Source organism: Gopherus evgoodei, chromosome 17 (genome assembly GCF_007399415.2).
Source record: "Gopherus evgoodei ecotype Sinaloan lineage chromosome 17, rGopEvg1_v1.p, whole genome shotgun sequence".
Taxonomy (NCBI): domain Eukaryota; kingdom Metazoa; phylum Chordata; order Testudines; family Testudinidae; genus Gopherus; species Gopherus evgoodei.
This window is the reverse complement of record NC_044338.1, coordinates 12,374,124-12,390,613: the sequence shown is the minus strand read 5'-3', so window position 1 is coordinate 12,390,613 and position 16,490 is coordinate 12,374,124. Positions and strand designations below refer to the sequence as shown.

Below are 16,490 nucleotides of genomic sequence, written 5' to 3'. Positions count from 1 at the left end.
GCGGTGCCCCCTAGTGGCAATGCAGTGTAAGTCAACAGAAGGAGTTCTTAGGCCCGTATATTTCCACCCCAACCCCAGATGTTATTAGCTATGCCAATGAACACTACTGGCAGCATAGGGGGATTCCTCTCCATCCCCCCACCCTGCTGGCATAGCTACATCAGCTAGAGGCTGTGATTTTTTCCATTCCCCCACGCCCAAGATAAAATTGTGACCAGCGGCAGACGTGGGAGACTCCCAGTAGCCCTTACGGTTAAATAACTTAATTCATTACTGAAATGCAGTCACCTCTAGTGAGGAACGCTGCAGCTGTCTTAGCAGTGCAGAGCAGCCTAAACACAAGACACCCAAGTAGTTCATAGCTCATTAAAGTGACAGAAGGAATATCACTTACGCAGACTAATTACCCAAGGTGGAACCTGACCCATGCACTGGCACCAGCTCTCTTGCTGGTGAAAGAAGTGCCATGAGATTTTTTTGATGAGCACTCAGGAAATATGGCTCTCTGTTAAAGCAGAGTACAGAGAGTTAATCAAGGGCATAGTGCCATATAACCCTCAAAAGATAAACACTGTGTTCCAGAAGCATCGCTGCCCCTGCCATGTTCCTAATGTGCATTCGAATCTTCTGCCAGTTTCTATTTTTTAATATTAGCCCAGCTTGTGTGTCACTTTCAGTATTCTTAGTTATCAGTCAAACTGCTGGAGAGAAGCAACATGGAAAAGGAGATAAGATATCTGCTGTGGAGAAGGAAAAATTGCTCCTGGCAGGAATTGTGAAATGCGGTATTATCGCAGCTTGGCACGAGGACAGCCAGAGGCAGCACACATACTCAACAGCAAGGAGCTCAAGCCACTTCCTAGGGATTTTAAGACAAACATTGGGTCTGCTTGGTATGACGCCAAACAGGTAGGACCTGACTCTCCTTTGATGGCATGCCTTGAGCTCCCCTGAGAGGGTGGAGTGACATGAACTGGAGAAAAGGAACAGGCTAGTTTTCCATTAGGGAAGGAAAAGCAGCTCAGGATAGGAGATTCATCAGGGGTTATTTTATACGAAAACACTGCCTTATTCCTGTGTGAGTGGATGTTTTGAAAGTCCCAGTGATCTGCCACAGAGTGGAAAGGGGAATGCATGCTTGGGATAGGAGCTACGCTTAGTGTGCTGATGGCATTGAAGTGATCAATGTCCTGGCCCTGTCAGCTGGGCTAGAAGTAAGGTGGCAAAGGGGACATGCATACATCTAGGAACAAAAGCTGGTGGGGAAGACAGACAGTTTGTGCTCACTCAAGCACTCAAGACAGACAGTTTGTGCTCAGGCAGATTGAGAGAGAGCACGAGCAAGCGCTGGATTTTGACACAGATCCAAGACACTGGGTGTTACTGGAAAGTTCATTACAATATATCCAAAGGCAAATCGAGTTTATTTAATGTTTTGATTAAGTACGGTCATTTGTTTTGCTACAGAAGATTCTTAGTGCACTGCACTCCTCCATGTAAATTCGCTCTGTGTCTCAGCAATGGCCAGATGACGCCTCTAAATCCCCTGTTCAAAGGGCTCCTTTCTGGCTCAGGATTTTGCAACAACAATCAGAATCCATTTATGGCCACAAGTGCCCATGATCGATCTCGTCTCTTCCCCAGGCATTTGGGCATTTTTGTTTCATGATCACTTGCCGTCTCTCTTAAAGGTGTTTTACCCTGGCTGGGGTAAGGGGGCGAGTTAACTTACAAATCAGCACAACACTAAAATCTCGCAAGACCCTGCTGGCGCACATGCAGAATAGAGTAATACCCACTCATTTAGTCCAGGACTAGCTAACACAGGGGTAGGCAACCTATGGCACGGGTGCCGAAGGCGGCACGCGAGCTGATTTTCTGTGGCACTCACACTGTGGGTGCTGGCCACTTGCCCGGGAGACTCTGCATTTTAATTTAATTTTAAATGACGCTTCTTAAACATTTTAAAAAAATGTTATTTACTTTACATACAACAATAGTTTGGTTATATATTATAGACTTCTAGAAAGAGATCTTCTAAGAACCTTAAAATGTATTACTGGCACGTGAAACCTTAAATTAGAGTGAATAAATGAAAACTCGGCACACCACACCCCTGAGCTAACCATTCTGCCCACTCTTTCCCTTACCCGCTCATGGCCAATGAGAAAGGGAGAGCGCTCCCAGACTCCATGTTGGGACCCCATGATCTACTCCATCCCTCTGCTGTCTCACTGGTCCCTTTAGTCACTGTTTTAGAGTCTCCTCCTCCATGATTCCCCTCGTGCTATGCACAGACAAGACCCATCAATGCAAATAAAAAGCAGGGCAGACTAGATGAACGACTGGTCATTGCTATGCTTAAAAACCTATGGAGGTACCCCTGTGAAAGTAGCTCATCCTCCTCCCCTCTGCAGCCACGAATGGGTGCTGCCTCTGCCAGTTTCTGGTGCTGCTGGTGGCTGAGAGAATGGAATTCAGCTAAGCGGCTTGGCTTCAGGGCTTGCTTGCTTTCATTAAAAGCATGGATCCTGTTCAATTTTCCCACAGGATTCAGTAACACCCTCTCTCCCCAGCTCCTATGAGAAACAGCAGCAGCTCTGCAAAGCTGTTCTGTGAGTTGATGTGTTTTGCAGGGAATGTGAAGTGGGCAGAGGTCTCTGCCCCCCCCCCATTACAGAGCATGCCCAAGGGTCCTCTGGATCACTCCTCACTACAGAAATGCCCATTTAACAGCCTGAGCAGAGGACTATTAGCCAGAAACTTCCCTGTTCTATTCCACTCAGTACTTCATTGTTATTATGCCATATAGTGTGGCCATCCAGGGCTCCAGACCCATACTCAGAGACAGAATTCAACTGCCCAGCAGTTTTCCAAGCATGAGCCATGAGCCCTTGACCCTACTGCTCCTAGCTAACTGAGTACTGCATTAGGGGGTTTATCTTCTGTTAGCTGCAACTACTAGGGTCTCATCCAACGTCCACTGAGGTAAATGGAAAGACTCCCAATGATTTCAACCGGCTTTGGATCAGGCCTCTAGCCAGCAGCAGTCCAATATACTTGAGCAGGTATAGCATTCCCATCAGAGGTCACCTCCCAGTCCCACACTACACCATCACTTGGGCTCTGCCTCAGTTCTCCCTCTCTGTCTGCTAGTTCTTCTCTCAGCTGAGGCCTCCCAGGTCTCTGTCGGCCTTTGCTTCATTCCTCCCTTTTCACATCGTAAGACTATCCCTCCCATCCACTCCGTTTCATACTCCAACACTCACATTCTCCCTTCCCACGCCAGAGCAAAAAGCAGGCTAGCTGCTTACAGTATGAAGCAATACAATGGACTACCCAGAGGATGGGACTCAGCATGAAAGAAGAGATCTTTGTGTATAGGATACAGGGGTAGAGCCCTACTGGTAACTAAAGTTAGTCAAAAAATGCCCAACCAAGGGACTGAACCAAAACCCATTTCTCCCTCTGACTTCAAGGGCCTTTGGATCAAGCCCTAAACCCATTCACTCAGAGGTACTGAGAAACCTTACACAAATTCTGGCTTCCTTCTAGGGCTCTCATCTCAAAAACCAGAAACACAATTAGTCAGATCCTCAGTTGGGGTAGACATCAATGGAGCCATCTCTGTTTGCATCAGCTGAAGGCCTCACCCGCTCTCCCACCACATCCTGTGACGAGCACGATATTGAAGGGCAGATTACAGGGCTGACTACATTCCAGCATGGTTTAAGTCTTGCAGTTCCCTAGCTGGTTCAGACAGGTCTTTGGTTAAACAAATGCAGCGGGGTTCTTCAGCGGGGAGTGAAGGACTGACAGTCCATAGCTTTAGGGAAAGGCTACTAGGAAATAAACATGGGATCCTTGAGATCAGAGCGGGCTGCTCTCTAAGCCCTCTTTCTGCAGAGCTGTAGGCTTGACAGGCAGTTTAAAGCTAAGCCAAGAAGGTTAACAAACAAAAAACAAAACACCCACCAGACTTCTCTGGCTCTGCTCAGAATGATAAAACGACTGAAAGAGCAAAGCCCTGGAAGAAACTCTAAGCTGGACTGTCTGATTTCTTGGCAGGCAACACCACAAATAAAATAAATCCTTTTGATGAATGTGGTGGAGGTCCAGGAGCAGCACTGGGCCATGAGTCTTGCAATAAAATAGCAGTGTCAGATCAAACATCCTTCTTCACAGCAGCTTTAGTTAGGCTTCTCTCGCCATCTTCCTCCTGGACTCTGCTACTCTCACCTCTTAGAGCTGCTGAATTATTATACGCTTTCCAGTCTCTCTTGACCTTGCTTAGATAGTTCATAATTCAGTCTTAAAATACAGGAAATTGCAATTCCTTTTTTTATCTCAGATACTTCCTCTGCCCCTCATTACTATGGTGCCTCAGCACCACACAATCTGTAACATACTTATCTCCACAACACCCTGTGAGGTAGGCCAGGGCTGCTCTTCCTGTTTTACGTATGTGGAATTGAGGCACAGAGCAACCATCACTTGCCCAAAGTCCTGTTGGAAGTCTGAGGTGATGTAGGGATTTAAACCCAGGTTTCCCTAGTCCCAGGCCTTAATCACTGGATCATCCTTCCTCCTTGTATACGATTATATATTTTGTGTGTTAACTCGCTGCTTCACTATTGGCTTTTTGCTATATATTTGTACAGCATCTACACAACTGGGCCTCCATCTCAGTTTAGGGTGCAGCTGGGGTGTCTAGGGCTGCAATACAAATAAATAAAAAGATACTTTGCATTTATTTAAACACCTTTATGAAAGGGTGGGAGGGGCAAGCATAGGCTAATGCACAGTGCTTAACTACAGGACTCTTGGGTTCTATTCCCTGCTCTGCCACAAATCTGCTGTGTAACATGGAGCACTTATCTCCACATTGGTTTTCTCCATCTGCAAAATGGGGATAATAAAGACCACCAGCGGTCAGTCCCGAAGGAGGGCACCCACAGCATCCTCAACACTATATGGAGACATTGGATTAATACTGAATCAAGAGAGAAGAGTAAGTACACCATATTGCTCCACCAGTATCCCTCCTGGAGGCCAACCATCCAAACACTGACAGATCTGACCTCAAACTGCTTAGTATACAAGGTCAGGCAACAGGATTAAAGCAAAGATGGAAAAAGCTCTAAAAGGAGACCAGGGCATTTTTCTTAGGCCTTGTCTATGCACAAAAATCGTACACTTAAACTACACCCATACTGGGAGTGGGGATTTTATCAGCATAAAGGGGCCTTTACAGCAGAATAACTATGTCCACACATGGGGCTGTACCAATTTAGTTATTTTGGTAGAAAAATCACAGCCCCAGCTGTGTGTATAAATAGTTAGACCAGTCTGAAAACTGTTTGGAAACAAGGCGTTATTAGTTTATCGGCTTCCTTTTGCTCAAACATGGATTAAGTTAATTAGCTAGTCGATTCTGTGGGAAACAATTATTTCTGTTCTGTGGTATCAGTATGGAAGGAGCGTGGTTTTGAAGATAGCAGAGCATTTCCTTTTGCAGTTTGTCATCCAGAAAACAACAGTCAGATTATGTAGCAGGCTGAGAATTTTTGAATATTTGGATCCTGTGATTTGCAATAGCATTGAGAGGGTGATTCTAGTACAGAAAATCACTGCTTTCAGAATATGAAAATTAAAGTTGATTGAGGTCATTTATTGTGTAGAGGAGAGAACCCCCCCACACACACACACCCGCCTAAAAAATCCAATAAAATAAAAGGCACCATAACAAATCTGAGTATAACATGGTTAGTTATCTCAATCAACTATAAGGCTATGCATGAGCAGGAGAATTAAAACCAGTAGACAAGGAATTATGAAGACATTAAAAAAAAGTTTGCTGCTGTAAACCCCGAAGGACTCATTTCAATAGGATTCCTCAGGGTAGGGTTTGCAAACCTAGGCCATGTTTTTTCCTGCAAGTTTAGATTTGTTTAAAACAAGAGTTAAATTTCTGGAAACCCAGGAGCAGTAAGGAAGTGACAGCTGGCAACGGTAGTAATGAAAATATAAGTCATTCGTAAAAAAAGAATAAAGGAAAAAGGTCCAGATTAAGGAGGTGCCGACCCTAAATGGCCAAAGGAAGCCAGGATGGAAATGAACATGGCCAGACATTCACAAAGTTACTCAAGCTCAGAAAGTGCAACTGTGATGCGGAAATGGGTGAATATAACAAAGGTTCAGGGAGACCTAGTGGGTGTGGGTGTGCTGGGGAAGCGAAATACTTCTCAGAAATAACTTCTTCCCTCCCTGCTGCAAGGTAAGTGATGAAATAAAATGTGAGGGGAATGAGGGTTGGGAAGGAGGAGGAGAAAAGCCATACCACACTAATCCAATGGGATTGATTTTGCATCCTAGTGCGAGTGTCCCACTCTGGATTTTAAATACATTAACAGCAACTATTTGCATTGCAGGAGCATCTAGCTGCCACAACAGACATTTTTTGTGCTGGTCCCCATACAGAGTAAGAAAAAGTTCCCGCCCCAAAGGGCTTATAATAAAAACAGACAGAGAAGACATGAAATAATATTCCCATTTTACAGATGAGGGACTGAACCATCGAAAGATTAAGGGAATATTTTTTTAAAATCACCTAAGTGAGTTAGGAGCCTACAGCCTAGTGAAAGTCAATGGAACTTAGGGTATAACTTTTGAAAGCACCTAAGTGACCTGTCAGGGGTCTCTCAGACCCTGTGCAAAGACAGGAACTGAACACAGATCATCTTAGTATCAGCCCTGTGCTTCCTCCCTTCTTGCCCATTTTATTACAAGGAGGCAGGACACTGGACTGCTCCTCATTACAAATGCTATTATTGTTCCTACAGTTATCCAGAGTTAGGAAATTCAGATAAAACATTTGAGTCTATGCCCATCTGGAACAGTGAATTCCACAGGCAGATCAGACACAGTGGGCTCTTCCCATCCATTTGGCATTCAATTCTGAAGGACAAATAGCAAAACAGATTCAATGTACACCGCCCTGTACAGTCTCATGCAATGGAAACTCCACCACTTTACACCGAGAGCCAGACTTTCAAAGGAGCACAGGGAAAGATTTTCAAGGGCTCAGCAGCCACAATTGGGATCGGTGTTTTCAGAAGCTCCTAGCAGTTCCCAAGAGGACACTTATGGCCAGATTTTCAAAAGAGCTCAGCACCCAAAGTGTGGGAGCCTTTTAAAATTTTCACCCCTTACTTTGGTACCTAAATGAGAGCAGAGTTGGTTAAAATATCTGGCCCTAACTCAGGGTGCTGAGCCCTTCTGAAAATTCTGGCTGGCTGGCTTAGGGAATATGCAGCAGGGAACAATTCTGCTCTAGCACCCGGAACTGCGTGCTTTTTCTAGCCACATCACTGCATGCAAACATGAAGGGTGTAGCACAGAAATGAAGCCAAATTCAGGATATTTCTAGTGGCGTCCAACATTTGTTACAGAGACCCAGTGCTACCGCGGCAGAAGGACTGTCTGTACCAGTCATCTTCCCCTACAGTGCTTCCCGACCCAGAGTCTCCTTCCATCTCTGACCCCGGGCTGGCACACAGGTGCTGGGTACTCAGTCCATTCAGTGCTTTGTGGGATAGAATCTAAAACTCTGGACACTAATTGCACACCGACAGGCAGCTAGTACATTATTGCTTTTCCATATCGCTGTGCTCATCAAAACGACTTGAGCTCAGGGTCCCATTGTGCACGTCACAGACACAGTAAGCCAGTCCCTGGCCCAGAGAGAAGGCAAAGTAAGGAGTAGTCATGATATCCTTTTGGCCACTCAACAGAAATCACACTGCCCCTGCTGCGGCCACCCTGTGCAGTAACCTGAGCAGAGGTGACAAAAACCAGTGTCCCATCTCCAGGGTGACAGGGTGGGCCCCATGGCTTTTCCTAGCACGGGGCATAAACGTAGCTGGCGACTGTATGCTGTAAAGCAGCGGAGATGCTGAGGGAAACAGAGAGAGAGAGAGGCGGCGCATGTGCTGAACTGAATCTGATCACATACACCACTAACTTCAGCTGAGTTACTCCTGACTCACAGCAGGGCAAGAGAAAGCAGAATCAGGGCTTGGAGGCCTAGGCCTCCCACTCGCTGTACATGACACAGCTATAGGTCCTCACTCCTGCTTTCTTGTCTACTTTACTTCATCTCCCTGGCTCGCTTCTGGGGTGAAACATGTCATGAGATCTGCCTGGCCCCAAGCCTGTCCTTGTGGAGGGGACTTCGTACTGGATACAGAACTGTATTGACAAAGCAGGCACAGCTTGTGCCTCAGCAATGCCCTGTCCTTCAACGTGCGTCGTTCCTCACCTGCAATGGGGTGAAGGAGTATTCAGTCTCTATGCCCCCCTTAGCTTCTCTGAGGAGCTGCTAACAGAGCCACAGGCTATGGGTTTTGTGGAGTGGACCCTTGCCCTGGGAACCAACCAGCAGCGCATTTCACTCAACAGTCATCAGTGCTGAAGTGACCAGCAACCTAGAGAAGTTACCACTTGGGAAGTTACAATGTACCTGAGTGCTCCTGTAGGGATGCCACTGACCTCATTTTCACTGGTGCCCCAGGATTTGTGGTGGTTAGCACATCTGAAAAGTCAGGCCACAAGCCTGTGTTTCCTCCTCCTACGCTGTAAACACATCACCAGCTGGGATTAGGCCAGGAACCTGGCCATTCTGATTGTTTTATAGATCCTAGAAGACCTATACCAGTAGGTTTTATGGGCCTGTAGGTCCACATTAGCTTCCGTGGGACAACCTCTGGGCATAAAGTGTACATACATTAGTGTTTTTGTAGGATCAGGACCTATCAGTTTATAGGGTATCAGAAACATGCATGATTTACTAAAGCATACCAAAAAGACAAACAAAACTTTTTAGAGACAACGTACCCTTTGTCCAAATGCTTTGACTGGGTAACTTTACCTCCCACTGGAGGCCACTAGCAAAGTAAGCTTGTGGGACACAGTGATTTCAGGAAAGGAAGTCAATCAGCAAATAAATAAAAAAATTTTTTAAAAAAAGGAGAGACTCCAATGTAGTATTGCCACACTGAAAAGTAAAGGAGGAATCAGGCAGCTAGAATCAGCTACTGATTAGAGGTAAATTAGCACCATCCAGTGAAAGGTGCTGTTGCATTATAATCAGCAATCAATGGCCACATTGTATAAACATGAGATTGAGTTGAGAAAGGAGGAATGAGATTTGTCTCCTGGGCCAGCAGATGGCTGTTTGTTTGTACCCGCTATGGAAACACTCCTGGATTTTCTTTACAAAACAAGACAATCAAAAAAACAACCAAACAAAACCTCAAACTCTTGTACTATAATTATTTTAATTTCCTTCTAAACTCCTTAGAGCACATGTGCTTTGCAGAGTTCTCTCACTAGTACAGGATAGTGTGTATTCCCTCTGGAACAGGAATCATTAGAGATTGTAATCAAACTGGCTGTGTGGAGGGGCTGTACTTCTCCTCCACCCCCATCCTCATTTTGAAGCCTCTAGGTTGTAAAGGGTCAGATTCCCAGGAATAACCTATAATTTATAAATAATAGATCCTCTCCATTTAACCCCAACAGCCCTGCAAAGAAGGATGGCTGGATGCCTTTCCAAACGAGAAAGCACCTACAAGCCTAAACCAAAGCAATCCTGATGTGACAGTAGAACCAGCAGTAGAACCGAGTTGACACAACCTCTCATTAAAAATATTAATTAAGAACGTAAGCCCAGATCTACAAAATAGTAGAACTTGTTTTTAAAATTGTGCCTCTGTACAGCAGCTGCCGTCACCCTGTGGTCCCTGCTTTATAGTAAACAGCACAAAGCTTAGGTGGGATGTTGCTGGCTGAATACATACATTTAGGTTAATTAAATTTTAGCACTTAGCAAAGTTTGTGAACCAGCTAACTGGGCTGTAGGGAACAATGAACAGTAGGGTTCATCAGTCTGGATGCAGAATTCATAGAGCACAAGGTAAGGTTTATAATATCATGCAGAGGCCACCTACAGTGACAATGGCCATGAATAGCAAATATTATTATGTAGCCCCTCAGAGTCCTCATCATGAACATGTCCTAGGGCCCAGATCCTCAAGGGGTTTTAGGCGCTTAACTCCCATACGCTGGAAGATGTGAGTGAGTGGAATTCTGCATTCTACCAGTTTACAGCATGGCCTGATGTAACCCAGGGACATGAGCATCATTAAGCTATTTGGGAGACATTTTCAAAGCCACCTACACGACTGAAGAACTAAGTCCCATTGAAAGTAAATGGGACTTAGGCATTTACATCACTTGTATACTTTGGGGAAACGTTACCCTTGATCAGAAGATGGCTTGGAAAGGTAAATGTTGCAAAGTTCAACATCAAGGAGAGATGAGCTCAATCTGGGTGTTTGGTTTTTTCTTTTAAATGTAGACACAAGAACCAGGTTTCCAAAAGCTGCCCTGATTTTGCCCTCTCTGTCTTGCATATGGAATATCTTTGCATCCACTTGCTTTACCTGCACAATTGCCAGCATTTGGGGCTGCTAAACTGGAGCTCCAGTTTGAAATAACTTGGCCTCCATGGGGTTACTTAGAAAGGAATAGTTGACCAAACCCCTACTTGCAAATACACAAAAGAGCAGAGGTTGTCATAACCCCACAGCATTTGCCTGAGTACCACAACTGTTTCCTGTTGGAGGTGCAGAGGAGGGAGGGTAGGAGGCACCTTTGCGTGTCCTGCATCTCATGGAGGGGGTGGGTCACTGTATCTGGCTATCTATGCGGGGGTCATGGAGTGAGCCTGTGGAGACACAGGGGCTCTACCAGACTCAGCAAGCAGCTTGCAGGGTGTGTAGCTGCTCTTCCAGCCTAGGTTGGAGGGTGGGATTTCAAAACCCTGCCTGCCAACTCTTTACCTGCATTACTGCCCTGTTGTTCAGACCATATGCCTGTGAGTTTCACCCAGGCCCCATTCATTCACCACAAGGCACAGTGAAAGTTTATTTGCATAAACACCCAGAAGAAATTAGACTAAAATTGTCAGCTGCCTGAAGCCAGATCCCCCCACACCCCACCACTCCCGTTTAGTAAAAGAAAAAATAATCCTGGCTTGGAAATGACGGTTTCCCAGCTGGGGAGAATCTTTTGCATTATTTATTGGCAGCTTGGCAGGCGTGTTTGACTGTGATTCAGAAGGTGGTAAACAGTCAGCTAGAGTTAAGCTGACAAAAAAAAATGGCTGCATCTGGAAATGGTGACTAAGTACTATCCCTGCTTTACATATAACATACAGCGAGAGCATGATTAGAAATCAGAGGGTTTCTAGCTCTTGCTGATCAAAGAGCTCAGGCCAAATTTCACCCTGCTATAAATGAGTACAGCTCCCCCTGAAGTTTTTTTCTCAGTGGAGTGGTGAGCCAGTTGCAGATCTGCCACAGGGCATGGAAGAGAAATGTCACAGATGGCAAGTGCTGCATACTGGAGGGACTAGATCCCCAGCCAACAGATATGAACAGGTCAGTCCTAGAAAGCTGACAGCTCTGGGAATTTGCCATTGCTATAACAGCATGCAGCTGAGCTAATCTTTTAAATATAATAATGTTTGGCTCTTACATAGTGTTTTTTCATCTGGAGAGCTCAAACTTCCTCTCAGAAGTGGGTAAATATTGTTAATCCTTTTAACACGAGAGGTTAGCTAATATTTGAAGTTTTGTATGTTGTTTCTGTTAGGAGGAAAATTGATGGAGTCAGGTATTTTCTCTGATGCAATTCTGTTTGTTTACAATTAATGATCCTAAAGTCTTGCTTCCCTGAACACACACATGCGCACACACGAGACAGTTTCTGTGCTCACAGTTCCCAGCCTCTTTTCAGCCAGCACTCTACTCAAAAGATCTCTCAGCCTTTTCCTCAAGGCCATGCTACACATGCTATTCTGGCTGCGTCTGGAGCTTCCTTGCTGCCTCCTCCGTCAGTGTTTCTGGTGTTGTATTGCTTCTCTCCTCACACACACAGCTCCATCCAACAACCCTCGGTGCATTGCATTTGCGTTCAGCCCCTAGTCAAACTGCTTGGCCCACGTAGCATAGATTCCGGACTAGCCTTCCACGCAGCCTGTGGCTTGGGCAGTGGCTCCCATTGTTTTAGCTGTCTATTCCACAAAGGAACTTAATTGCTTTTTACACTTATCACAGCTGTCAGGAGAGGTTTTCCCCAGCTTAACAGTATTATCCAGATTTTATAGGAGTGTAAACTGAGCTGTGTTGGGGAGGACAGGGGTTAAGGCCAACATTTTTCAAAAGTGGCTGTTCAATATGAGTCTCCCATCATAGGGTGCCCTGCATGAAACTCCTTGGGCCTGATTTTCAGACATTCTGTACACCCTCTCCTTCTACTGAAGTCAATGAGAATTGCAAGTGCTCAGCACCCCCCGAATATTTGGCATAAGGGGTCTCATCTTGGGCACCCAAAGTCAATAACCACCTTTGAAAATGCTGGCCTAAAATTACTTCCCAAAGACATATAGCAAGTTCTTGACTCTGCCACTGTCTCTTGATTCCTAGCCCAGAGCTCAGGCCACTAAACCACAGCTGCCTGAGTGATGCAAATGATGCCTATTTACCTTAGCCTGAAAAGGAAGAACAAATGTTTCCTTGCACTGACTGGTAGCCCTTTTCCTAAATAAGGAACTGCTTCCTCCTGGAGACCACACACCAAGGTCTAACCTTGTTTTGTGTTAAACTGAATGGCATAATCAAATATTGTCCCACGATACATTCTAAGTGCTGTGGTCTACATGGAAGAGAGCCCAATAAAACACCATCTCTAGACTGTAAAATAAACTGATCCTCTAAAAGAATTCCTTTATTAGCTCTGCCTTCCATTATACCTCACTCTCGCTACCTCCCCCACTATCTGGGATTGGATTGGTGTCTGTCAGGTTAGATCCCAGCTTTTGACTCTTCCCCGCACTGGGAATCATCCCACTTCATAATTTTAGTGAGGAAGCCAAAAGTTTAGGAAAGTTGTCTTGAACCTTTTTGTTTGTTTGTTTTTGGTGCCAATTGCTCTATATGGCTCAGTTTGAGAAGACATAGAAGGCTTCATTCTGATTTCCTTTCCACGGGATTTCCTTTTGAATAACTCTATTGACTTCAGTGGAGTTACTCCCAATTTACAATCCATGTAAATGAAAGAAGAATCAGACCCACAATCTCTATGGACCGGTCATATGCAAAGCCAGCTAAACTCCTTATAACATGCTCTAGCCCAGGGGAGAGCTCAGGGAGCGCTGGTTACCATGCGTGGAGCTGTGAGAAACAGCAGAGCAGGTCTGGGCGAGGCTCACATGCACAAACTAGCCCCCCAAATAATCAAAGTGTAACTCATCTGAAGTTGCCATTTCACCCGATTTCTTGGTGAAACCCCATGGATTGAGCAAATGGTTCCCAGAGGTGGGCTAGTTTGTGATGGAACATGGAAATCAGGAAAGTTTCACATGACTTTTGGAGTCTAGCTCTGAATGGGTTTGTGTAGCCACACAGACAATGCAACAGATCCATCTCAATTTCATGTTGTTCCTGGTGGCACTCCATACCCGCTCTTTGTGTCTCATTGAGAGCTTAGGGAAGTCAGCAGAAGGGGCAGACTTTTGCTGCAGTTGTCCATGCAATTTATCCATCTAATTTCATCCCTACCTACTTCTATAAATGCCTTCAAGCTTCCCTCAACACTTGATTGTTTATGGCTGCTGCCTGCCTTCTATTTGTTTCCCTTATTGCTATTTACTGCAGTATTAGTATGGTACAGTATGTTTTCAGTCGCAGCTAGGGGCCTCACCGGAGATCAGGGCCCTATTGTGTCAGGCACTGGAGAGACAATGAAGCAGGGACTATCTAAGTTCACAGTCTAATTAGGCCAAGGAAGTATTATTCCCATTTTACAAATAGGGAACGGAAAGAAAGAGGCCAGGCATTAAGGGCCAGATTTTAAAAAGGTATTTAGGTGGCTAGTGGGATTTGCAAAAGCACCACTGCACCTAACTCCCACTGATTTGGGCTCCTAGGCATGTATCTGCATCTTTTAAAATCTGGTCCTAAGAGATATGATCAAAGTCACACCTGCAGTCTGTGGCAGAGTCAGGAATAGAATCCAATCTTGCTCCAGGGCCTGAATCACAAGCTCCCCTTTTCCCTCTGCTTGCCCTTTTTTTGTCCCTCACAGCGGATACCCCTCGTTGATGGTGTGTTTCTATTAGCAAGGGCGACATCCTAGAGCAGGTCTCCACTACCGCATAAGGGGGTGTGAATAGCAGCGCTCAAAGCGCTGTGTTGTAATCCCTCATGTGGACACTGTGGGCATGAACTACCTGTTTGAAGAGGATTACGTTCATGCAGATTTCAGATTGCCCCTGCAGCATCCACACGGGTCAGCACTTCAGTGCACACCACAGAGCAGTGTAGACATGTCCTTCATGTCTTTTGTTTCAGTTCTGCCATACTGTGCCCCTCTATGTTTTGGCCACAGTAGCAGGGACCAGGCATGACACCAGTAACCTTCTTGTTTTAAAAATCTGCTGGAATCAGACAGATGCAGGGCTCTGCTACATGAAATAAGCTGTTTTCAAAATTGCACTTAATCCATTTTTATATTAGTAAATCTTGACAACAGTAACCGAGATGGAACTAGCCACCATCGTCTGCCTGGCTGCAGGCTCTAACTGCAAGAGAAGTGACCTTGCTTTTGGCTTTGCACTCCAACCTTTTAGCTTGTCAATTATCTTCTCCGCTACAGTGAGGGCTAGTGATCAAATACTGTTCCCAGCTGTGAAACATCCCCTTCACTAGAGCAAGGGTCAGCAACCTTTCAGAACTGCTGTGCCGAGTCTTCATTTATTCACTCTAATTTAAGGTTTTGCGTGCCAGTAATACATTTTAACCTTTTCAGAAGGTCGCTTTCTATAAGTCTATAATATATAACAAAACTATTGTTGTATGTAAAGTAAATAAAAAGTTTTTTAAATGTTTAAGAAGTTTCATTTAAAATTAAATTAAAATGCAGAGCTCCCTGGACTGGTGGCCAGGATCTGGGCAGTGTGAGTGCCACTGAAAATCAGCTTGAGTGCCGCCTTCAGCACGTGTGCCATAGGTTGCCTACCCCTGCACTAGAGTATGGGCCAGAATAGCTACCATTTATTATTGTTATTTATTATAGGACAGAGCCAGGATCAAGGCCTCATTGTGGTAGATGCTATAGAATTATACCATAGGGACAATCTGTGTCCCAGTGAGCTTACAATCTATAGACACAACACACAAAGGAAGTATTGTTATTTCCATTTACAGATGGGAGACTCAACGTTAGGTGACCTGACCACGGCTGTCTGAGATACAGCTGAGAATTGTACCTAGATCTTCCAAGCTTCAGTCCAGTGCCTTCGCTCCGATACCATCTTTCCTACTGAAGAAACTGCACAGAGTTCCTTTCAGACTGCTTTGAGGGCCCAATCCTATGACATACTCAGGACATCACGGGATTGTAAAAGAAACTCTTCTAGGGCCCAGAGATGTACATTTCATTTATTTGCTCTGGGAGTGTGGAACGTGGTGCCCCTGATAGAATTACCAATTGGCTTTGTGTAATGTTTTTTAGGATGTGCTAGATTGCGCCATCTGTGCAGTTTATGTAAATCTCTGCCAGAATTAAAAGTATGACACTACAAAATCATTTTCAAACCATCAACATGGTGGGGGTGATTCTTTGTTGTTAATCTTTTTGAGTCAAATTCTGCAACAAAACAGAACTAAATAATGCATCTAGGCCAACAGCCAGTTATTGAAATGCTGGGAAGGAAGAGGTGTTAAAAACCATAAAGCAATTGTCAATAACCCTACAAATATTTAGTCAAAGGTGTGATTATTTCATGGATTCTAAAGGGCAGTGAATTGTTCTCAGGTGAAAGTTACTTACATTTCTGCCTCACAGGAATTACAAACTGCTTATGCTGTTGTTGGTTTATAACCTCAAGGTTGCCGGGTGCTGAGAGCCTCCTTAGAGGGGGTTGAGAGCTCTCAGTTTGGGCAGGGGGAGGGATGAGAAGCCCCAGGTGGCTCTCTCCCTCACCCCTCAACTCCTTGAGGGAAACAGGGAGGTGAGAAGCCCTGGGTGGTTTCCCCTCTGCTCCCAGCGGGGAACGGGGAGTAGAGTGGAGTGGAGGCAGCCCACCAAGAGCTTGTGGGGAAGCCAGGTTCCTGGCAGGGAGCTGCCAGTGGAGCTGAGAGACCAGGCTAATTACTGCGGTGGTTCTAAGTCAGCCTAATATAGGTCGATTTATGTTTCTCGTATAGACATATCCTAAGAGAGGCATATAGAAGAAGACATACACTGCAGAGTCCATATGGGGACCATGTTCTTAAACAAAAAGCCTAATGGGAGGACACTGGATGTTGATTAGAGCTGGGAACTAGGACTCCTGAGTTCTTTTCCTGAATTGCCCAAAGTAG

The 16,490-nt window shown here is 45.2% G+C and overlaps 2 long non-coding RNA genes across 2 annotated transcripts in view; one reads left to right on the top strand and one right to left on the bottom strand.

The window, feature by feature from the left end:
• LOC115636406 overlaps window positions 1-16,490 on the bottom strand; it is a 71,358-nt gene that overhangs the window by 38,682 nt on the left and 16,186 nt on the right. The window lies entirely within an intron of this gene.
• Window positions 678-15,714, top strand: LOC115636407. Its single transcript, XR_003996917.1, has 2 exons — window positions 678-909; window positions 15,333-15,714. It is a non-coding gene; the product is annotated as an uncharacterized LOC115636407 (long non-coding RNA).